General features: G+C 40.9%; 1 protein-coding gene across 3 annotated transcripts in view; it reads right to left on the bottom strand.

The window, feature by feature from the left end:
* HAO1 (hydroxyacid oxidase 1) overlaps positions 1–23,907 on the bottom strand; it is a 420,724-nt gene that overhangs the window by 317,264 nt on the left and 79,553 nt on the right. For all 3 annotated transcript variants that reach the window (XM_064446809.1, XM_064446810.1, XM_064446812.1), the window contains 2 exons: positions 15,618–17,053; positions 10,161–10,371 (listed from right to left, as the gene is read on the bottom strand). The gene's annotated coding sequence lies outside the window, so the exon portion shown is untranslated. The remainder of the gene's footprint in view (positions 1–10,160; positions 10,372–15,617; positions 17,054–23,907) is intronic.

The raw sequence follows: 23,907 nt of genomic DNA, 5'->3' as shown, positions 1-23,907 counted from the left end.
CCTGACACAAGTAACCCAGAAAGAAAGCTGGTCAATCACTTGACCAGCCCCTGCTGGTTTCTTCCACTGCAGAATTTCTAGCACTCTGGGTTTCCTCACTGTGAGGGAGGTAAAGAAACTGCCCTATCTTGGCATATCTGAAAAGAGAGACATTAGCAGGAGCATGCAGCTGTTGGGGTAATTTGGGTTGGTCAAAGACCAATGTCGTGAGCTGGATGGCAGAAACTTCCAGTCCAGAGTGAAGATCCATAATCTTTGAGAAGTTGTGGAGAACGGGGGATGTCCCAGGGGACTGGAGGAAGGCAAATGTTACCCCTATCTACAAGAAAGGCTCGAGGGAGGATCCAGGTAACTATAGGACCATCAGCCTTACTTCAATCCCTGGGAAAGTTATGGAATGAATCCTCCTGGGGGCCATCACAAGTCAAATGAAGCCCGTGACTGGGAAAAGCCAACATGGCTTCACTAAAGGCAGATTGTGCTTGACAAACCTCGTGGCCTTCTATGACAAAGTGACTTGCCTGGTTGACATGGGGCGGGGTGGTGGACATTGTCTACCTGGACTTCTCCAAGGCCTTTGATACGGTCCCCCATAGTCTCCTCCTGGAGAAATTAATGTGTTATGGCCTAGACAAGAGGTCTGTGCAGTGGGTGGGGAACTGGCTGACAGGCCGCAGCCAAAGGGCAGTGGTAAATAGCTCCCTTTCCAAGTGGCAACCTGTCACTAGTGGAGTCCCCCAGGGATTGATATTGGGCCCAATGTTATTCAATATCTTTATAAGTGATCTGGATAATGGCATCAAGTGTAGCCTGATGAAGTTTGCTGATGACACCAAGTTGAGTGGGGAAGTAGACACTCCAGAAGGGAGAGCTGCTCTGCAGGGAGATCTGGATAGGCTGGAAGAGTGGGCCAGCAAGAAACTTATGAAGTTCAACAAGGAGAACTGTAAGGTCATGCACCTGGGAAAACATAATCCGGGAGTACAGCACAGGCTGGGATCCACCTGGCTGGAGAGCAGCTCGGTGGAAAGGGACCTGGGCGTCCCGGTGGACAGAAAGCTCAACATGAGCAAACAGTGTGCTGCTGCGGCCAAGAAGGCCAACAGGATGCTGGGTTGCATCAAAAAGGGCATCGCCAGCAGAGAGAAAGAAGTCAACATCCCACTCTACTCAGCGCTTGTCAGGCCACACCTGGAGTACTGTGTACAGTTCTGGTCCCCGCTGTACAAAAAGGATGTGGACAGGCTGGAAGGGGTCCGGAGAAGGGCCACCAAGATGATCAAAGGACTGGGAAGCCTGCCATATGAGGACAGGCTGGGAGAACTAGGTTTGTTCAGCCTTGAGAGAAGGAGGCTCAGAGGGGGTCTCATCACCATGTACCAGTACTTAAGGGGTAGTTACAAAGAAGATGGAGACTCCCTTTTTACAAGGAGTCACATGGAGAGGACAAGGGGGAATGGACACAAGTTGCTCTTGGGGAGATTCTGATTGGACATCAGAGGGAAATTTTTCACAGGAAGGACAGTCAACCATTGAAATAATCTCCCCAGGGAATTGGTTGACTTGGCCACGTTGGACACTTTCAAGAGTTGGCTGGACAGGGTGCTGGGCCATCTTCTCTAGACTGTGCTTTTCCTAGAAAGGTTGGACTAGGTGAACCCTGAGGTCCCTTCCAACCTGTGATTCTGTGATTCTGTGATTTGACAAATGAGAAAATGTCACTGAAACCAGTTTATTTTAAATAAATACAATTTATTTTACCTAAGATCGTAGAACACCTGGTGCAAATGCCTCAGTTTCTGTTACTGCTATAATAACTCTGAATCCAGCTCTTACATATTCTTTTCAGAAAGGAAATGTAAAAGGCCTATGTGTTCAGTCCCTCCCAAACTCTGCTTTTTCATTTGGTTCTTACTGAGAAGATGCATAGTGCCTAGGGAAATGAGTATCAAATACAAGGACCTGTAAGTGTGACTGCAATCCAAATAATAACAAATTAGAAAAAAAACCAATTAATTCTTTTTTCCATTGAAAAATAAGCAGTAACTCCATTCTTATTCTGCAGGAAAGAATTGACTGCCATAGAATTCTCATCAGGGAAAAAAATCATACCCAAATACTTTTAAGGATGTCCACATCCATCTCATTGAATAAATGAATCCCTTCTATGGCTGGAGGTGAGTAATTCTGGGTGTCTTACAGCATCTGCATCCCTAAAACCTGCTTTTTTTGCCAGACTTTATCACTTATAAAAGAGTGCAATATCAGAGCAGATCCTGCAGTGTAATGCAGATACCATCCAGGTCCTGGGGGAGAAAATAAAACACAAGAGGCTTGGAACTATGGCTCCCATGAGACAACACCACAAAACAGATGTAGAGATTTATTTCTATTTTAACTAAATCCCATTTTCTGATGGGGAAATATTCAGTCTGAATTGTCTTTTCTGACCTCATTTATTGTTCAAGTACAAAGTTACAGGATGAATTGCATTCATCTGTTTTGTAACATCAGAAGAGAAAGTCAAAGCGCTCTCAGTCTAGTTTCATTTTATGTGTTTAAAAAAAACATTTTGTACTGTCAGTAACGTAGTGAGTCTTGATTTGTACAGAGCTCATGATAGTAAAACTGCACACCAACAACACTTCTGTCTGGAGATAAGGCCAAAGATGGAAATGACAGACGTGAAAAGATACATCAACAAAACCAAGACTGTGACTTGAAAAGCAAAATAATAAGTTAACGGCCCTGAATCCACAGCTGCCCATGACTTGTTCAAAGTTTGTGGGAGGACAGACTGGTTTTGACTAAACTGCTTCACTCTGTCAAATAGTTATTTCTCATGAAAACTCCTCAAGCTTTTCATCCACAAAAAAAACTTCCATTATATTGTCTATTCAGATTTGGAACTGAAACAAATACCAGCTTCTCAGGACTTCTTCAAGATGGAAATCCTGAGGAAAGTTACTCAGCTCTATTTGCTAGCTGTCATGAAAGATAAATGATGGTCTAAACAGAAGTATGCTAGGGCTTCCTCTGTGCATAAGGAGCATGAAAACAACCATGGGTGCCCTGGCTGAGATCAGCTGGAGGATTGTCCTCCTACCAGACATGGCCACAAAGCACCTGTGTGACTTCTGCTGGACAGCTCCAGAGGGCCTGTGAGAGGAGAGGCAAAGGTGATAACAGCAGTACACTCACTACGTGCTCACATACAGCCTTCTCCCTGATAAAGCCAGTTCTGCTATTGCTAACTATGACAACACTGAAGAAAATCCATTAAATCTTATAATAGATGTTCAGCTTACATAGTGTCAGGCTGAATTCTGCAAGCAGGCTTTAAAAAGTCAAAGTTACTCCTACGCATGCAGGTCATGGCTTTTGTACTTTGTTCATTTATTTTATAGTAAACAATATGCTTTTCCAGTTATTTGCCAACTGTTGCAGCAGCTGGTTGTCTGTACTCTCCTGCCCTGAACATCATGAGTAGTCATCACACATTTCTCACAGATTTCCTTCCTGAATGTCCTGTAACACACTGTGTAAAGGCTTCTTTTGTTTAAAAATGACAAAAGGTAAGGTTTGGTCAGTTCATACTGCACACCCCTAGAGGAAATAGCCAGATGCTTCTTCATTGGGAGTCTAAGTGAGGCAGAACTCAGTGAACACGAACCATTCACAGACAGAATCTATACACAGCAGACTGTATTTGTCAAGGCCACCTCCACCTTGCCTTGTGCACAAGCTACACACTGACAGTTTTGCAGAAGCCTGCAATTGGAATATGCAATTCATCTGTGTAAAAAATGAAACAGCAGAAGGATACCAAAATCACTTGAACTTTGGCCATGTTTCAGCTCCAGAAAGCACCGTGCTCGAATTTGCCTTCTCCCGTGTATTAACTTGCCACCTGATCAGCACATAACATCACCTCCAGTTGACATGAGGACCATTTCTATTTATACAGGGCACAGGGAAAAGGTTTAGGAAAACACAGGCATGGCCAAAACTGGACATGCAGAAAGGGACTTCCTTACTCAGCGTTCCCTAACTAAAGATACCCTCTGATCTCAGCAAGCTGACTACCTTCTTTTCCTTGATGGAGGCCTTCCTTAGACCTTTCTTGCTCTTCCAAATGATTCTTCTTTCCCTGTTGACAAACCTTTTTCTGAGATTGTTTTTCAGTTACGGAGCAAGCAATGAGATTTATTCGTTTAACGGCACCCTACACACACACGCACAAAATCTCATCTGAACAGCCCACCTTCTCTCCGTAAGTTCTCCCTCAGAGTACCCCAGGCAGGACCTTAGCATCATGTTTCTCAGCAGTGCCTCAAGGAGAAGCTGAGGCTCCACTTGCAAAACAGAAGGTAAACGTGGGAGGAACAAAGCATGGCACCACTCTGTAATACTCTAGATAACACAGCAATACTCTGGATAACATGAGTATTCTACTTGATGCCTCCTCTCTACATTTACCTCCAGACATCTCTTTCAAAAGGCAGGGCCTCAACACAGCCACTGGATCTGTCCTTAGGCCAAGAGGCCTACTTCAGGCAATCTTCTGGCAGAGCGGGTCTAGATGTGTCTGATTTGGACATTCCCAAAATAATGTCATCTCATCTTGGCCTCTGTTCCCACAGATGGCCACCACCCAAGTGCAGAGAGTCTGCTTTTCCTACATAATTCACAAGAAATCCTGGTATCAACCTATCTTGTGATCATCACTAACAGCCAGGAATCCAAGCCATTCCAGCATCCAGCCTAGAAACTGAGTTTCTACTAGTGATTGACCCAACTTCAGAAACAACTTTTGGTCTCTGGTATAAGTCCCAGGGCTATTTTTCAAAAGATTACTTCCTTTACACACCCACTTGCATGCTGAGAACCTAACTTTCCTTCCTATCAAAATCTGGGCTGGGTTTATAGCCTTCCAAATAAATCATGTCCGAGCTCCCATTAATCATTTATTTTTCATCTCCACTATAAAGATTATCCCTCCCTAGTAATTTCAATCTGGATGACATGGAAATTTTCTATAGATTTAATTTCATTTTTGCTCAGTGAGTGTCATGCCCATGGTTGGTGAGAAGATGGGTGAGTTTTTCCAAAGTGAAAGTTGTTACATACTCTTACTTATTTCAAGTGTGCGTATATGCTGATTAAAACCAACTGTTTTCCCAGGAAGAAGGCTACTGAGTGTTTATCTTTCAATCACAGATGTCCAGGCCATTTCCACAGAACACAAATTGTAGCATGATGATCTGCTGGCATAACTGGTGACACTGATTACATCTCACTATTCTTTTATAGATCTTTCTGGTGACCTAAATAGCTCCAAGCCAAAGATTTTACATGAAAAAATGCAGGATATACTTCACATAACCCTGTGAAAACATGATCCCATCCCACTGAAGTACAGTACCTCATGTTTCACAAAATGTCTCACCCTTACCAGGCTTTCCCAGCCTTGTAGCAGATGCTGCCAGATCCAAGGAAGGAGAGGATTTTGGCTTTTCTTCACTTTTCAGGGAAGCTTTTACCATTCAGCGTTTCATGAATTTACTTTCCATCTTACCTGTTGTACAAATATAGCCAATGGCGTCAAGACTGGCATCCCATGTTCTGTGCTGTTGTCCCTCTTGAGTAAGATAGAAGTTCAGCAATATGTCTAGGAGGATGCTAGGGCTGGTGAGAAGTTCACAGCTGTTTTGATCTCTGTCATTTTACTAGAAGGCTTCCCATGCAGACAGTGTTCAGGGGTGGTGGGGGGCAGAGATGGAAGATTGTAGGGTATACTTTTTTCCCCCAAATGAAACACAGATGCTCTCTTTCTCTCTGGAAGTTGCTCCATTCAAGCTTTAGTCAGTATCTGGATGCATATCCAGCTTGTTATTCTCTGAAATTGCTCCAACAGTGTGACACGACAACCCCTACCCTCCAGGCAATGCCCCACACAACAGATTAAATCCTTGTCTAGGGCAGAGAGCCACCAGGGAGATTAAACTATTCAAATAGCTTTTCAGACGTTTCCTGTCTCCTTCCTCAGAAGCTGACACGAGGACTCTAAGGCTGAAGCTCTGGAAGAAACATGTGACATTATCCTATACAAGAAATACGCTGACAGTTCTTTTGTATTCCATGGCTTGATTGTATTCCGTTTCCATGATTCCACCTTCCCTCCCTAGGGAAGACACTGTTTCTAGCCCAGACATTATTTCTCATCTCCAGGAAACAAAAAATGATTCGGTAGAACATTAATTCCTTTGCTTTCTCTCTTCACAGCTCTTTCTCTAATACTGATACATTTTCAGCATTATTTCTGCCAGTGCTGACACTCAGTACAGGTTATCCTGTGCTAAGTGGTGACACATTTACTGTGAGTCTCCAGAAAATATTCAGAATTCCTGCAACAACTTATTAAACTCATGTAAGTATCTGTGAGTGATTGTAATGTTAAATTTCTTTCAGTTCTCCTTCAGTCCCACCTTTTGACATTGCTGAAACATATCAAGGTACTGATATCAGTACTTACTTATCAGCAGACCAAATGCTTTATGAGTAGATCACGGCACTTGCTAGACACAGCTTGCTGTGGCTTTGTATGTCCCATAGGTTGCACAGGGTTTTCCAGTTTCATTATGTATGCTATGATAAAATCCTTTCCTACCTATCTAAATCAATCCCTGCCTTCCTTTCTGAGAAAGTAAGCAACCAGCCCCTCTGATCAGGTATTTCATATTACTATTAATATTACCCTAACCATCACACTATCTAAAATTGCAGATGTATTTCTAATGCCTGAGAGCTTGTCCTGTTGGTACTTTTCAGAGGCTACAGATAATTTTCCTATTTGCATCCTTTACTGCCTAGCAGATTTTAATTCAGCCTCAAGATCACTAAATGTGTGCGTTTTCTCCTCAAGGAGAAATTCCTAATGCTTTGGGCTGCATTTACTTCCCCTTCTGCCAGCAATTGTCTCTGAATACTTACATTACCATCACCACAAACCAAACTAATCCTCTAGGACATTTCTAAAAGAAAAATATTCAGCTCATTCTTTTTTAGCTCCACCACAGCCATTGGGGCATGGCCCAATGTCCAGAGCAGCACACGTTGCAGGGGCTATTTGCAATAGGTGCCCCCTTTATACCAAGACACAAAACCAGATCCTGAACTTCTGGTGGATTGCTTCCTCATAGCCTTCTCATTTCTAGACCCAGCTCTGGGCTGCATCTGATCCTTGCTAGTCCCTGCTGGCCTTTCCTGCCCCACTCCAGGAAGTGGGGAGGCGAGCAGGCGGGGCAGCTGCTCAGGTAGCCACAAGGATACCGCTGCCATCAGCAGAGAAGCCACAAGCTTGCCAGGCCCCAGAGAGGCTTGCACAACCAGGGACAATGACAATGCCTGCAAACGACAAATCTTCTCACCCCCTCCCAAGCTTCCTGTGACTTTTCTTGAGGCAATCCAGATGCTGCCACAGGCGTTGCATAGTTCCCCGTGAGCCAGTTATCATCTCAACATGGTGCTTCAGTGCTAAATCCCCATCCCATGCCAGGACTGCATGAGCAGATTGTTCCACAAGCATGAGCTCTGCAACCCACACCCTGCTACATTTCAGCTTCAACCACAGCCAGAGGTCACAAGCCATTATATACAACCAGCTTCCCCAGGGATCTGTCTCTTCCTGGAATCATTGTCAGAGCATCTCTTCGGTTAGGCCACATCAGTTCAGTATGGCCAGCCTGAACAGGAGGGCACAATTTCAGGCGGACCAGAGAAAAGATGAGGAGATGCTCTAGGGGGTGGTTGGTCCCACTCATGACCACTTGGTATGGTGCCAGGCTCCAGCATCACATCACAGCTATGTGGTCAGGGCTATGCCTGCTCCTGGCTGGGCCCCACATAAGTAACAGGGAGATTGGTCATCTCATCAGTGAGTGGCTTAGCTAATGCCACCATTTGTACACAGAGAACAAAGTATACTTCTGGTAGTCCCCATCTTTAAAAGGCTCACTAATCCAGTTAACACTTGTGCTAGGCTGCTGGCAGCATCACCACACATTGCATTATGGCCACTGCTTGTTGCACTGTCCGCCAGTGTTGTCCATGTTGTATCTCCTTCTGGCAAATCAGCTGTTGCTATTTATTGTGGCATTTGTTGTTGCTCTGTCAGTTGTCTGCCTGCATAGATATTACATATTGGCCTGAACAGTGATGACTTCCGTTCTTAGTCTCAGAAGTTCAAATGGCAAAGTTTGCAAGACTTTTACTCTTTACTATTGAAACACTACTGCACACATTATTCAAATTAGTTGTAAAATGTCTTCTCTCCAAGAGCACAGAGCTGGAGTACAAATCTGTTTAAAGCATCACCCAAAACCTGTAAATTGTTCTGTCCCCTGAGCAACCTGATCTAACTCTGAAGTGGATCCCACTTTGAAGCTGACCTGCTTTGAGCAAGAGGTTAGACCAGATGACTTCCAGAAGTCCCTGTGCAGTCATTATTCTGTGGTCTAGACAAATAGATGTTAAGTTGCAACTCTTAACGCTGTTTTTGCTTCCAGACAAGTACACCCATTCTAGAGCTATCAGCAGTCCAAATATAAGCACCAGGGTGGAAAAGACAACATCTTTTTAACCCTTGTGGGTCACAGCGCAACTTCTACAGGGTACTGCTACCTACACTCAGACAAGGAAATACAAGCTCATCTGCCTGTTCTCCAAGAGCTGTGCCCAAGCAAATATACCCTCTCTCTCAGCAGTTTTGCAGAACTGCTGCTCCTCTGGTCAGGATATGATACAAATAGAATGAACCTACTGACAAACCTTTTGATTCCTATCTCCTTTAGGCATTAGGAAAAAAATAATTTCTCCTCTTTTGCCTCCATCTTCCCATCTGAAAAATGGGAATAATTATGGCAGCAAGATATAACTTTTTGCTATTTACTAATACATAAGATTTCCATTTCTCTATTTGCTACTGTCTAGGTCTGAATGAATGTGAAGGTTCTCCACAATTTTCAATCAAAGGACTTCTTTAGGTTACATAATATTTCAATGTTGAGCTTTTAACTTTTTGTTTTAACAGGAGTTTGCATCTTAAATAGTCATTTAGCCCTGGAAAACAAAAAAATTCATTTAAATAATGCCAAAAGTATAACTTCTTGCTGTTTTTGCTCATAATTGAGTGTGAAAATCAGAAACTAATTGAAACTGACTTTTATTCTGGAAGTTGTTCTGGCTTGGAAAAAAAATCAGCATTTTGAAATTATATTTCCCTGAAAAATTCCTGCTTTGTCCTCTTCTTAATTGATTAGGGTGTTTTCAAGCTAATTTTTTATAAGCACTGAGGTTCTAAGGATAAGGAAAAGAGCCATGAGCTCTCTCTCCTAGATCCCACTGAAGATAACGCCTTTAGAAGGCTATCTGCCTGAAAACTTTTCAGATTCACTTTATGTGGTAACTTTCACATTGTATTAGCCAAAAATATATTGGGATGGTAAAGGAGTCTGATTGGTAAGTTCTTCAAGGACATTTGAACCTCATGCAGTGCACAAGGTAGATGTGAATGAACTCCATTTACAGCAGCAAACATACATCATGCTTTATATTGATGTAGCTGAGTAGAGAAGTTTTTATCGTTGCTATGCCTTCTCCAAAGCCTGTGGTAAGCTTGTAGAGAACTTTATTTGTTCTTTTCCTTAATTACATTGCTGCCAATTGACACTATTTCACCAGAACCTAAATATCAAAGTAAGACATGCTCCTGTTCATGTGGTAAAAAGCCATACTTACAAGAACCAAAGTTTGATATTCTGTGTTCTCACTTCAGCAAAAATATGAATTACTTCAGTGGTGTTTCAATTGAATAAGGAACATAAACTGAAGCCCAGCATTACTTTTGTGTGGATTTTCCCCATAAATTTTTGTTTATTTTAAAACAGTTGTTATACATGCAAGGCATTTGACTGATTAAAACTTACTTCCCAACAGCAAATAGTTTTACAAATCTTGTTCTTATAACCTTGTTTGCTAGCTGAAAAATAAGATGAAACAAAAGAATCTCGTGACAGGCCAAGGGGAAAGGCACAAATGGAATGGGATATAAAAGTCCACTAACACATTAAAGATGTACCAAAGAACGTGATAGAACATACCTGTGGTCACTTGAAGATGCTTTGAGTGGAGATAATTTCCCTGAATTATTATGTGATAACATTCTTGATAGCAGCACACAAAGCTCTAAGTTAGCATTCAGAATATTTTTTTCCTGCATAGGCAAAACATTTCCAGGTCTTTTAACAGTCATCAGCTTGGTTTTTCAAAGGAGCACAAGCAACCAATTCAGTTGGAGTTGGGGCACCAAGGCTAGAGCCAGAAAAAGGATTTAGGCAATTAACTTCCATTTGACCTAAATTTCACATCAAAATTCATGGTCATATGACAGCTAATTCTGCAGGTTTATAACACTCCGTTACCAGCTTCTCTATATGTCTAAATATTTGTTCCAAACTGTGAACAGTCATGACAATGACTCACAAGACATCTTGCTCACAACTGACACTGGGGCACATAGTGAGCTATTTCTTGGAAAATGCAACCAGAGGGGCTCTAATAGCTGCATCTGAAACAGGAATAACAAAGAAAGGGGCACAGGTTGCAGAAGACTAGAAAGACCAAGGTTATCCTCCTAATTTAGAAAAAAGCCTGTCATTTCATCATCATCATCAGACCTGCCTCTTTCACTAAGATTATCCATGAAATATTCTCCAGCATCAGGCAGTTACTGACTTGAAGTTTCTGCAATTTTCCTGTGCTCTGATTTCCCTTTCCCACCATCAAGACTTTCCTTCACATCAACAGATGTGCACAAAAAAGGCTGAAAGAGAAAACTTTGAGCTGGTTACCTTCAGTCCACTAGTTTGTGCAGCAAACCTACACCTTCGATTAGGTAAACTACTGACTCACAGCAGTTGTGGATCTGATTCACGCTAAGTCTCCCATTTCTGTTATGACTGACTTAAAATGACAGTAACGCAGGCATTATCAACAAAGTTGTGCACATCTTTGAGTGTTCAGGGGAGGATTCCTGCACTAGAGGGGCAATTCTTGTAAGTTCTGTGGCCACGCCATCGCTAATGAAAAGTCACAAAGTCAGATGCCTCCTTCATTGAAATCAGTGGATTAGTGTGGCTGTCACAGGGGGAGAATGTGACTCAGGATCCCCCCAAGAAATATCTACATCTCAATGAGAATGAGCAGCTGCTAGTTTGGCCTTTGGTCTCAGTTTCATTGCCAAGCATATAAAAAGAAGTGTTCCAATATTTTATTCTTTTTTTCCCACAGCTGCTGACTCAAGTAACTTCCTTCCACCACGACCCCTTTTTTGCTAGATATCCTATAAAGCTCTACACAGATAATAGCCTGATGTATTAAGTGACAGAATCACTCCCTAGTCATCCAAGTATCTTACGAACAGGGCATCTAATACAGTCAGCCTGGATTTAGTGTATTTCGTTTTCATAGGAAGAACTAAGTATAAAGTAGACAGTGCAAGACAACAGCTGCACTAATGAAATCTTTAGCTACAACAGATGTAGGCTATGAAATGTAAAGGGGAGAGACATTTGCATCTTTTTTTGTCTTCTTTTCTCTGATATCTATACCCTGCTTTTTATTGTTTAGATGAAATTTCTGAATCATCAGGAGACTTTTGTGGTTGTATAATGGCTGGAGCCCATTCCTACCACCCTTGAATTTCTCTGCAGGCATCTGGCGTGAGCAGCAGAGCTCTGGAAGGAGTCTTCTGGGTTTAAGACCACCAAAGAGAAACAGGCTGTAAAAGAGACACAACTACAGCTTGAGGAGAGTGAAAAGGAAATATTATTAGTGGACATTTGTGAACTCTTTTTTATCTGACTGTAAATCAATATCAAACCTACTTAAGTAAGGAAGATCTCAAAGTTCAGCTTCAGTAAAACCAGCTTTCCCTTGGTTGTGTTTAGGACAGACAGGAACACTGAGAAAAAACCCAAGCAAGGAATGGTCAGTATGTTGTTCAAGTCTTAACAGTGTTTCTGCAGTCAGAAAGGGTTAACTCTTTGCAAAAATTGCACGGAGACTAGCATAAATTGCCAACAAGGCCAAAGACATGTGGGCTGCTTGTCCAGGAGTTGTCATAACTTCTGTCATAACCTTAACCCCCAAGGCCACAGATTTACTCCTGAGTCTGTGGGACCTGGACTTGGACTCCCTGATGTCTCTGCAGCTCATCTGCATTGACACTAACGTGATTCAGAGTACAGACTGGACCATGGGGCCTTTTTTGTCCAGGCCTTTCACCACGTGCAGTAATTTGCATTTCTGTGGTTTTTAGCCGGTTTTCAAAGGAAATGAGGCTGATGAGAGCATGTTGTGTTTGTGGGCGTGGGTCTGTTCTCCCCCCACCAGGAACTTCTGAACCCACTGGCTGATTTCAATTGAATTGGACACAGGAGTACAGATCTCATGGAAATTAAGTTGTGATGGATAAAGACAGACAGGTTTCATTGTGGGGACTGCCTTGGTGGCAATAAAGAAAGGCTTAAATTGAAAGAGGTAAGAAGAGGCGCAAGAGGGATTCAGATAGTTCTTTAAAGGCTGTAATACTACTATCTTGATACAGAAACAGTAACTGTCCAAAGGAATAACAGAACACTTCAGACACATAACCCTGACAGAAGAAAGTGCAAATCCAACTAAGATGCCTAAAAACTGTTTGTGAAACATTTACAGGAGACGGTCAGAATATTTTTGACAGAGCTTTTCTTCATAAAAGAATACAGTTCTGTAAAATGATCCATGGAAAGAGATTTTGACAGTAATGTTCCTAACATGCAGGAGGGATTTCTAGTCACTTTCAGAAAAAAGAGAAAGTTTCTTTGAGAACTTCAGTTTTTCAATTTGAAACAGAAGTCGTTGCTTCTCGTGAAAGCATGTGAAAGAGCCATTGGTTTGGGTGGACTTGTCTTCATTCCAAGGCAAAATAAAGAGAAATTTCAGACACCTGGAAGTTGTCATGAGATGGAAATGTCATTGCTAAGACAAATAAGAACTAACTCATGAGCGCAAAGCTACTACAGCACCCCGTGAAGAGGAACCCCATGGAAGCAGGCTACTTCCCAAAAAGCTTTACAGAGCAGTGGCTACTGGGAAAGCAGCTATTCACAACCAGCGGTTTGTGCTGTTCATATAAGTATTCAACCTCCATGTTACAACCTGCTCTGTGGCCTCCTTGATCTCACTTTATATTGCACCAGTGCATCATCAAACCTCATTTAACTCCTTCATTTTTTTACAGATCTCTCAATATCATCAGCAGCAATGTTTTCAAAATGCCCATGAAGTTTCTATTGAAATCATTACTTCAGAAGTAAACATAGTAAATACCACTAACTTTTGAAAAATCACAGTTTACCAACTTCTTTAAAAAACTCACTGGGATTCATTTGTATTTTAGTGAAATACACAGTCATAAACTTGACAGGTGAGAAAGGAGGAAGAAATGCACTTTTTTGTCTTTATGTCCCTATTTCTAAATGTAGAAACAGAGTTCCAAATGTCCTGATATGAAACAGAAACTGCTGAAACCTTTATTCAGTAAACACTCTATTTCTTCAGACACAGGCTATGCAAAGGACACCTAATTGGACAGGCCAAATAGCATTTCCCTGTACACACACACACAAAACTGCAACAAAACTGAAAAAGTAGTAACTTTCATTTGAAGTGTTTTCTCCTAACAAAAAAATCATTTTCAGGAAAAAAAAAAGCATAAAAAATAAAAAATCCATTTACAGAGGCTGCTGCAGTGCTTCATAAGAATGGTAACGTAGGCTTAATGGTCAAACTATAATTTTCTCCAGAATGTTTTATTCTAGCTGCAGCTATTGGGCCCAGAAAGGATTATAGGTGTGATGTTCAAAGGCCAGTAATACCCAGCAGGTCAAAATAGTGATTTTCATGGGCTTTTCTGACCCTTGGAAGCTTTCCTTTATACTAAAAGGCAGCACTACAAATTCGTGTCATATGAGAAACAGCACAATAAAATAGACAGAGTAGGGTCATGCATAAATTCTTCCTCTACAGGAAATGATCCTAAGATTAAGAAAATAAAGTCCAACGTCTTAAAAAAGGAGAGTACTCTCAAATAGATTTAAAAAAAAATTCTCAAATGAAAACCATATTGATAATAAGTAGCATGCTGGTGCAAATACTCTGCCTAGCTTCTTCTGTGCAACTAAAGACTGTGCTGAAAAGCAAACTTCTGCCTTGCAAAAGACAGATAATTTAGACCATGCTTCAGCATCCACATTCCAGAGTCTCTGGCTCCTCCAGTGAGAATGTGAATGAGGAACAGCAACTGCAGAGACAGTTAGGACAGTAGTTGTACTGATGGATGACTAGCCGTGGGGAAGCACATTGAGGCCTCCACCTCTCTGAATATAGGCCTTTGACCCAATGGAAGAATGCAAACATCCCTCTGGGGGCTGGCTATGAATACGCACCAAATATTTTCAAATACTTTTTCCAAACACTGCTTTAAAAAGCCTCCATATTCAAAACCTATATGGGACAGCACTGGATCTCAGCTCCAGTTCTCTACTCCTTGGCATTTTGGCTAGAAAAAGTTCTACTCCTGTACCAAAATGTAGTTTCCAGAAAGTATTAAGCCTTTAAGTTTTATAAATACTTACAGTTTACTTAAGATTAATGTAAGCATCACTTCCTATAAACATTTACATACTTTGGCTCTGCTAACAAAGTGTATCCTCACTCTGTTTTTTATTGGGTAACTATAAATTTGTAGAGAGAGAAAAAGCCTATGACAACAGTGGAGGTAGCATGGCCCAAGCCAAAGCAAATTCATATACGAGGAAACAATGGGAAGTTGGCAAAAACAACATGAAAAAAAATAAATTTTATTGGATACACGCAAAGAAAAGACCACCCTATGTGTGTGGTATATATTTGTGCTAAGTCTCACATCTTTTCTGTGATATATATTTTTTACAAGGTTCTAAGCTTTTTTTTATGAGGTGAATAAAACACACAAGAGCAAAGTCTCCAGCAGTTAAAGGGCAGTAGTAGATGCCTCTGCTATGCATTTGCTTCTAATAGAATTCCCATTCACTTTCCTTGAGCAAATCAAAACCATTGTTGGAAAGAGATCTTTAGAGACCAATGACCCAAATTATCCTTTCCCAAAGGAAAGAAAGAGGTATTAAATGTTTGGAAACCTGCCCCCAAACATTTATGCACAAAATGCACTGTTGAGCAAATGAAGCACACAGTAGTTCATGATGAAATCCTGCATGATTCCGAGCTCTAGCTGAGAGACTTCAAAGGGCCTACTGCAGAAACTTGCTTAAAATCCCACACTGCCTTGCACTCTCCCATGAGTTTGCTCAGTTTATCCTGGAGGTGCAATGTTTCCCCTCATTTGAACTCAGCTAATTGATTTTATATCTTGTTAGCCATTTTGAAATCATATGTTCCTCCAATGTGAGGAGGAGAAGAGAGGGCTGGCTCCTCTCTTATACCATTTAGCATCTCTAATTTGAATCACCAATTACCTTCTCTGGTCCAAGCCCTCTTTTCTTTTTTGCTCTTCTTTTTTGCACTTCTCCTCTCCCCTCTTTTTGAGAGCAGATTTTAGTTATGCACAGTGATCACACTCTTCTAACGATGTGGTAAGTCCAACAGGCTTTGGTTACTTCTTGTATGGCCTTGAAACCTGTCAGTGGTGAGGGAAGGATGCTGGTCTCCAATGTGTGGGAGAAATGACTAAAATTAAGCACATTACAAAAATTAGCAAAAGAAAAAAGGAAGCTTCAACACATGGAAGGAATTTTGGTGGAACAAATAAGGTTTGCTGGACCCTTCTCATATGATTCAATGATTCTGTTGTTACACTGCAAGTTGTAGTAATGGAAAACAGAACAACAGTTAGAGGGTGGGAGGTAAACTGAAAACAAAACGTAATACAGAAGAGGTGAGGGTTACATGTTTATGGTGCATTAAATTGCATAACTCACTTGTTGAGATAAAATCCATCTCAAAATCCTTTCATTCATTTTGTTTTCTTACATTTAAGGTATCAGCACAATTCTGCATTTTACAAAGTAATCTAAGATTACTCAGAAGAAAGGATCGCTGTTCCTGTTTTTCCAATAACCTTCAGATTCACAGAGTCTGAGCAGCAGTTTATCTCTGGAAAATATCTATGCCAGGTTCAGAAGTAGGTTGCTGTAAACTCTGCTAACTCATGGTTATGAAGAAAGCATGTCACCACAGTTCCTGACACAGAGGTCTCAACTATGAATGCAGCTTTTAATTTTCTACAGCAGGGTTCATTAGCTTTCACCACCCATTTTTACTACACTTGCACCGCTTTTCAGTAAACATGTCTGTAATGTTAACATTTCTCACCACTGTGTTAGCAATCCTTCAATTTTTGTGGTTCTTGTTGAAAAGATTTGGCACTGCCAGTCAAAGACACTAAACTGCAATCAGAACTTTCACCTTTCAAGCATAGTTTTCTAGTCATGATAGATATGAGTTAAAATTCAAATCATTGGTGACTAAAGAAAAAGGCACTAATTAGGCACTAGAGAAAGCTAGGTATTCCTCTTGTATGGGAGTCCAAGAGCATTCAGTTCCAAAAGGGTTAAAACAACACACAATTAGCCACCTTCAAATGACAGAGATGAGAAGACAAATAAAAATAATTCAGTGGTAATATTATGGTTCGTATTTCTGAATATTGAGGCCAGTATTGCTCTTCTGAGAGCCTGGGAATACAACTTTGGAAAAATTCAGGTTAGCAATTCTTATCCTGGTGTGTTCGCCCACAGCTGGGTCTCCCCCAGGTTACTGTGTTTGGTCCTCTGAAAGCACCTCCTCCACAAGTTCATTATGTTCCACCGATCTAAGTGTGCCTCAGTACTGTATCTATTCTTGGCTTCTTTGTTGCATTTCCTAAGCACCAAATCTGCAGCAGACGTCACTCCTGTCAGGAAAAAAGTGGCAATGAAAGAAGAAAAACACACACCTTTGAGTGCCTGAAGAATCTTTCATCTTCATCTCGGAGATATACTGACCCAAGCAAAGCAAAACAAAGCAAAGGAAGTACATTCTGAACACAGTCTCTTGCCTGTCATTCCTTCCTAATGTTTTTTTCCTCACTCATTAGTGCCCAGTCAGCTCGGACATGCTCTGAATGTGGACGAGGGTTTTGGGGAGTGTCCACATTTTCTTGCAGTTTATGGTGTATTCAGCAAATAACGGTCTCTCATTCTCAATCTTTGACCTTATGTGGTCCCATGTTAAGAAGCTGGCCTGTTCTGCAGAACTGAAGTTGTGTGGGTTTGCTTCAGCAGGTATCCAATAAGGAAACAGCAGAGCTGGGCACCACTGTGTAGGCTGGCATTTATGGTGCTGAAGCTGCACCTTAGTTTCATATACAATGACAGTGAAGTAAAAAAAAAAAAAGCAGAGATCTTAACCTGAGATTTCTAACAGCCACTGTGCAAACCATTTAATTGAGGAGGTGTGTCTGAAACCGTACCTCCTGCCTGAGGTTAGGTACTTAACGTACAGATGCAGTGAGGCTCCTCTACAGGACTATAGGGTCAGACTGAAGTAATTTCTTGCTGTTACATATTTAGTTCACAGTATTCTCCAAGGACTCTCTAATTGTTTCACCTTAGGTAATCACTGAATAAAAAATATGACCAAGACACAACAGAGGTGGTATTTCTCATTCTCAGCAAATGGTCTCAACACCCTCCTACATGCTTTCTGATCCTATCCATTTGGCAGTGTCTAGTTCAGAATGAACTTCAGAATGGAGCAGAGGCCCTTGCATCCATATAAGACTTTAAGAACCTACAGAGCCCACGTAGAGCTTTTCGGAAAGCCACTGGAGCCTACAAAGGCATTTCCATTGACCTCATAAGAAGCTGGATCAGCCCCTAAGAAAGGCTTCAGTGTAGCAAATATAATTTCTTGCCATGATTGTACTTGGTTTGCCAGATAGATTAATTCCAGACATGGTGGGTGAAAGTCAAAGTTTGAATTTCCACCGCACCCACACAAAATGAACAGTAAGAGTTTTTCTCCTGTTCTCCCTTCCCTTGTCCAGCACTGCTGCCACCTGTAAGAGGACAAAACTTGAACTTACACAGACACGGTTATATAAACTGACATTCCAGTTAATAGCTGCTTTGGAAATTCCCAAGCTATGAGCTGTCCTGCAATCTAGAAACTGTGGTTCCCAGACATGAGCTAAATCACAGACCACTGCACAAGGAATCATTGCAAACATTCCTTCTGTCATTGTTTCAAAACAAAGCTTGTAACATTTTAATCCCATTACCACAAGAGCTTGTCCGTTACAGCATGTAAAGACCAGCCAGTGAATTAGGAAAGCACTCCAGCTTCCACCCCACTTCCACTCATTGAAGAGTCTGTAGTCTATCAGAAATACTGGGAAAAGAGGGCCACAGTGGGACAGCTACTGGCTTACATACAGCAGTAATGCTAAATATGCAGACGATGATAAAGACTCCCAAGCAAATACTATCTACCCTTCTCACAGGTGACACCAGGAACAGTATAGTCCCAGAAAGTGGGAGGCACAAGCTCTAGGTTTTCTTCAGTGTCGTGTTTAAGCTTATATTCACACTTTGCAGCCAGAACTAACTCTCCTCTTTTCTGTAGCCCTGCCACTGTGCAACAAAGGGTGTCAAGCTCTCTGGGTCTTCAGGACAGCAAACAAAAGTGTCTGTATAGCCTGGAGAGGAGGGCACACAGTTCTTGTCTGAACTTTCTGAATATTTTAATCTCATCTTAAAACTCAAAAGGTCACAGTTGTCCACACCCAGAATTTCACAGCCACCAACTTTGATGGGCAGATCTGTTTTGATTGCTTTTATTATTTTTTTATTATTTTTTCCTGCATCTCGCCTTCTTAGAAAACTTCATCTTTAGTGTTAGAGAAGAGCAGGTTCAGATTAGCTATCATGGGGTAATATCCACCTGAGACAAAGGCTCCTACAAGGAATATCATTCAGCTTCTCAGCAATGTGCTCAAAACCTTCCTTAATTCTCCTGTAACTCAGTGAACTCACAGATTTCTTTGCAGGCATTCCATTTCTGATATCCTTCCTTAACAACTGGCTTCTCAAATTGTGACCTCTAAGAAGCAAATAAATGATGACATTGTGCATAGTTATTTGAAATCTGAAGACCTAGCATGCATGAGTGAAATTATCACCTATATATTTTGTTCCCTGATGACTATTCCTAGCTTGATTTAGGAAAATACAGAACCTTGGAGAAGTAATATACCAAGGTTAAAAGGGAATGGCCAGAATAGAAGAAATAAATCCAAGAACAATTATTTTGTCTGCTCTTTTCCACCTAGAACTATTCTGAAGTAATAAAATACAACTAAAATTTTCTCACATTTTATTCCATGGTAGACTGCGGATGTCTGCAAAAGTAAAACTACCCAAGTATTTCAGCCCACAAAGATTCCAGGAAAGTGACAAGAGTTTGACTGTGTTAGGATAACACAAACTATTAACTTCCTGAAGTTTCAGGACACAGAGAGAATTCCAAATATTGCTTGATCAGCTGAAACAATATAGGGAATAGGTTTCTGCAACTTTATTGCTAGAACTTTAACAAAGAATTTAATCTCAACATTAAGTAAAGATATAGCTGTATAATAGAAGACATTATGAGTCGTCTTCTATGGCTTTCCTAGTAAGGTGATGAGCGCCTTGGAGAACAGAGCATCTTTCAACTTTAGAGAAAGCTGGAGGCTAAAAGAATGCTAAAGATTTAAAATAGATTCAGGAAAAAGCAAGCTGAAACAGAGGCTTTACTTGTTTTCATAGTAAAGCTGATTTTGTCACTTTCCTGTTCACATGTCAGTTCTTCCAGATCAGTTTGCAAAGCTGAATAAATTTTTCTACCGGGCAACACTTCCAATTTACACCCTACGCATTTTAAATGGCTACGTATTGAAATGTGTTTCAAAGGCTTCTTATGGCATTTTGTCATGCCAGATTGTGATATTTGTGTTTACCTGTAAAAAGCAATTAATGAGTGCTTGGAGGGGACGGACACTCCTGTTTCATCCTGTTAGCCATATAGGTGAACTCACCATCAGTTAAGAGAAGAACTGAATGTTGCACAGTCCAACTGACACTACATAAAATGACATCTGTAACAATTTGCAGTGGGCAGTGGAAGAGCCTTATGTAAGTAATGCCCCTATAAAAATGCAGTGCAGATTTAAGAATGTCGATTTTGGCAAGTAACATCTTCCTTAAGGAAGTTTTTGCTGACTATGCACCCAGTCTCTTTGGGATGGATGTGGTTGACCAGTAAGCCCAGTCCAGTCCTTGACAATTGTCCCTGGTAGGAATCTGCAACTATTTAATTCTTCTACAAAAAATTACAAAAATGCTTTATAAACTAGAATAATAAAACCATGTAGGTTTCTGCAGAGAAAGTGTGTTTTGGGGGATCCTTTGATATGCATTGTTTATTGTTGCAAGCAGTTGTAAACCACAGTCTATTTTCATTGTTGCTTTTCTCCGAATTGCACATCTGGCTGTCAGTGTTAGTGTCAGCTTGGTGGAAGACTTCTCCAGAGATCCATGCATGATAAATATGTGCATTCTGCAGCATGGTTCACAGGTCTGGGATTTCTTTCTTTCACCTTCCAACCTTACATGGAAGGCTTGTAAATAAAGCATGGCGGCTCATTAACGACATCCAAGGTTTCCAGCTAAGCCCAAAGCTCCCTAGTACACACAAAACTTTCAGAAAAATGAGTGAGACCAGTTTGGTCTTTGTTAACCACTTTGACCAAAACCATATTTGTTTGCCCACGTCCAATAAAATAGCACATTTTAGTGGTCAACCCTACTGTTTTCTCCCCACAGGTCCTGTGGAAACGTCTGATGCATGAAGGTGCTTGGGTTGTCTGAAGATTAGCAAGGCTATCATGCCTTATTTAACCATTTGCTGCTAAACATGGAGGTAACAGAAAGGGGAGATACTAAGACGTGACCAGTTCCATGGCGTCAACAAAGTACTTAGCATCTCTGCTGTACTGCTAGAAACAAAATAAGGAAAAGCCAAAAGTTTGCCTGACTAAGCACATCAGAAGCTGTATACTCTTTACAAAAGGCTAAGCATACCTCACTCCTGCAACTACTTCACCAGGTAATTAGGCATCTCCCACAACTACTTATTCATATCATTGCAATGCTTCCAGGCTTGAGCAGGTTGTCCCAGCCTGAAAACCGGGACACACTTGGCTGACTTACATCTCCATTTTTCTACCAGAGAGAGATGTTCAATGAGACAGAAAAAATTTGAGGGCCTGTCCCCATGAGCTCAGAAGTCCCTTACACAGGGATCTGTATGTATCCACAGGAGGAGACTATGCTCCAAATAACTTACTGTCTCAGCAGGCAAAGGGGCACAGCCCACAAGCAGAAAACAGAGAGGTGAGTCACAGTGATATTAAGACCTATTTCTAGACAAGTACCTAGAAGTCTAGGCTGGAATTTAAATCTAAGCCCCCAGCTGAGAAACTTAAAACCTTGACAAACTTGTACTGAAGCTTGCAAACATGGACGTTATCTCTAACCTTCATATTGCTCAAAATTTCCTGGGTTCTCAGAACACTCCATGAGGGCCAGTGTCCTACTACCCACACCCATCTCTGTGTGCTATGAGTACAGCATAACTCATGGAAACTCCTAACACTCTGAAAAAAAAGATGCTGGGTTCTAAGGAGAACATTGTCGGTTTTGAAACGTGGGCTATTATATTCATGTTTAATATGTGGATTTGGAAAATGGAATTAGGCCAGAAATGTATTTTTAATGTGCTTCATTTAGTATTGCAACTCCCTGCAAACCACACAATCTGTTTTTTCTGTATTATAAAATTTGACCAGTGAGCCAGAATACTTCATACATTGTGTATGTACAAGTGAGTTGTAAATAGGCCCTTTCTTTCTTATGAAGAAAGGTTCTTCAAGTGCTTGATACACCAGGGCATTTACTTCTGTAAATATTTTTTACTCCTAAACTTTGGACTCTGTAATTTAGAACAATCTTCATATAGTAACCAGTAAAATTTTTTTAGTCTATGTTCAGAGATTTAAAAAAAAATAAAAAAGATTACTGCATTGTGAAAAATCTAAATAATGTATCTATGAATGTATATATGAATTATATATCTATAAAGCACCTACAAAAATGACAGAGGACAATGTCAGCATGCAATAGGCTCTAAATCCTAAATTCTGTCCCATTGAGAGCAAGGTCAAAAATAGTATTTTGAACCACCATATTGTTTGTAATTCTAATGCTTAATCCATTAGATTAGGCAGGATCCTGATTTTATAAATTCTAAAACATTTGTGAAATAATGCAAATTATCCCCAATATACTGTTCTGATACTGATTTACTTTGGGAGATTAGGAAAAACAAGCTTTAGAGAAGGTGTTATACAGAAAAAAATAATCCGCCTATTTGTCCCATATCTGAACCATTAGAGAGCAAGGTCCCTCAAAACCAGTTGACTTTTCCAAGCCTGTATAAAATAGAGTATTTATGTAGCTCTGACAAGTGATACCTCACTTACACATCTGAACAAACAATCACGTATTTCTGGACTCAACTCCTAGTGGACTTCAGTTAAAAACTATTAAAATCGGGAGGACTGCAAAGAGTGCTTCTGTAGCCATGTAGAAAGTACAGATTTTAAGAGCCTTTGTTCTTCTACCCTCCCAGAACTCAGTCTGTAGTTCAACAATATCTTGCTTAATGCAAACAATATTTCATTTCTTATCAGTTGTAATGGGAACACATTTCTTCCTTTCTCCTGTCCCTTGAAATAGCAGTGCTCCATTGCTTCACTGAGCTTATCTAAAGCTTTGACTGGGTACAAGTACACATTAAAATAAAGAATTCCCAGTTCAGCCTCAAGTCCTGCTCCTCAATCACACAAATTTTATAAACATCAGCTTCCTTCCAGGCTGTCTCCTGGAGTCAGCTGACTAATTCCTTCTGAAACAAAATCCAGGTTTAACTGGCTACAGTTCACTTCATGGACTTCAGTCCCTTATGTAGGGCTCCATTTTTCCAGTGACATTTCTATCCTTGGACAACACTGCAGGTACCAGGATCCGTGAAAATTTCATGCTTTAAGAACCTCATTCTGGTGGGCTGCAGCACAGCCCCTACATACAGTATTTAAGACATTTTGAGTTATAAAAATACCAATAAGTAATTGCAATGTCTTGGACCGCAGAGAGACAATATAAAGCCCAAAACAAAGTGCTGTGCTCATCACATGATGAGAACATGGAAAGTCAGCTGTACATGCACTTAGCCCATAGCAATGTGCACACAGGTCACCTTAGAATATTCAGCTTGAACCTCAGGGATTCATTCTCTGGGATATATTTATATAGACACAAAGATATAATAAAAATTTAATATATCATATATATCAAAAATCAAGGTCAGAGTCCACTGTCCACTCAGTAAGGAGCACAGAGGTCTAAATTTAAACCTACACCTCATTATCAACAGTTGGCAGACCAGAAATTAAACTGCCTTTCAATTGACATCTTCTGCCAGAAGCTCTTTTTTCCAGTGGAAACAGGACAAGTTCCTGGACCACACAGTAAGTGATTCTCCAGGACCAAAAACTAAGTATTCCACATGTTGATGACTTTGTCACCACTGCTTTGGCAGTCCTTCTACCACCAAGACAGTACAGGAAATTTAAAACAAGTGCATGACTGGTGCACTTTTCATCAT

This window comes from Phalacrocorax carbo, chromosome 3 (genome assembly GCF_963921805.1).
Source record: "Phalacrocorax carbo chromosome 3, bPhaCar2.1, whole genome shotgun sequence".
Taxonomy (NCBI): domain Eukaryota; kingdom Metazoa; phylum Chordata; class Aves; order Suliformes; family Phalacrocoracidae; genus Phalacrocorax; species Phalacrocorax carbo.
The sequence above is the reverse complement of the archived record's forward strand: the minus strand, read 5'-3'. Positions and strand labels throughout refer to the sequence as shown.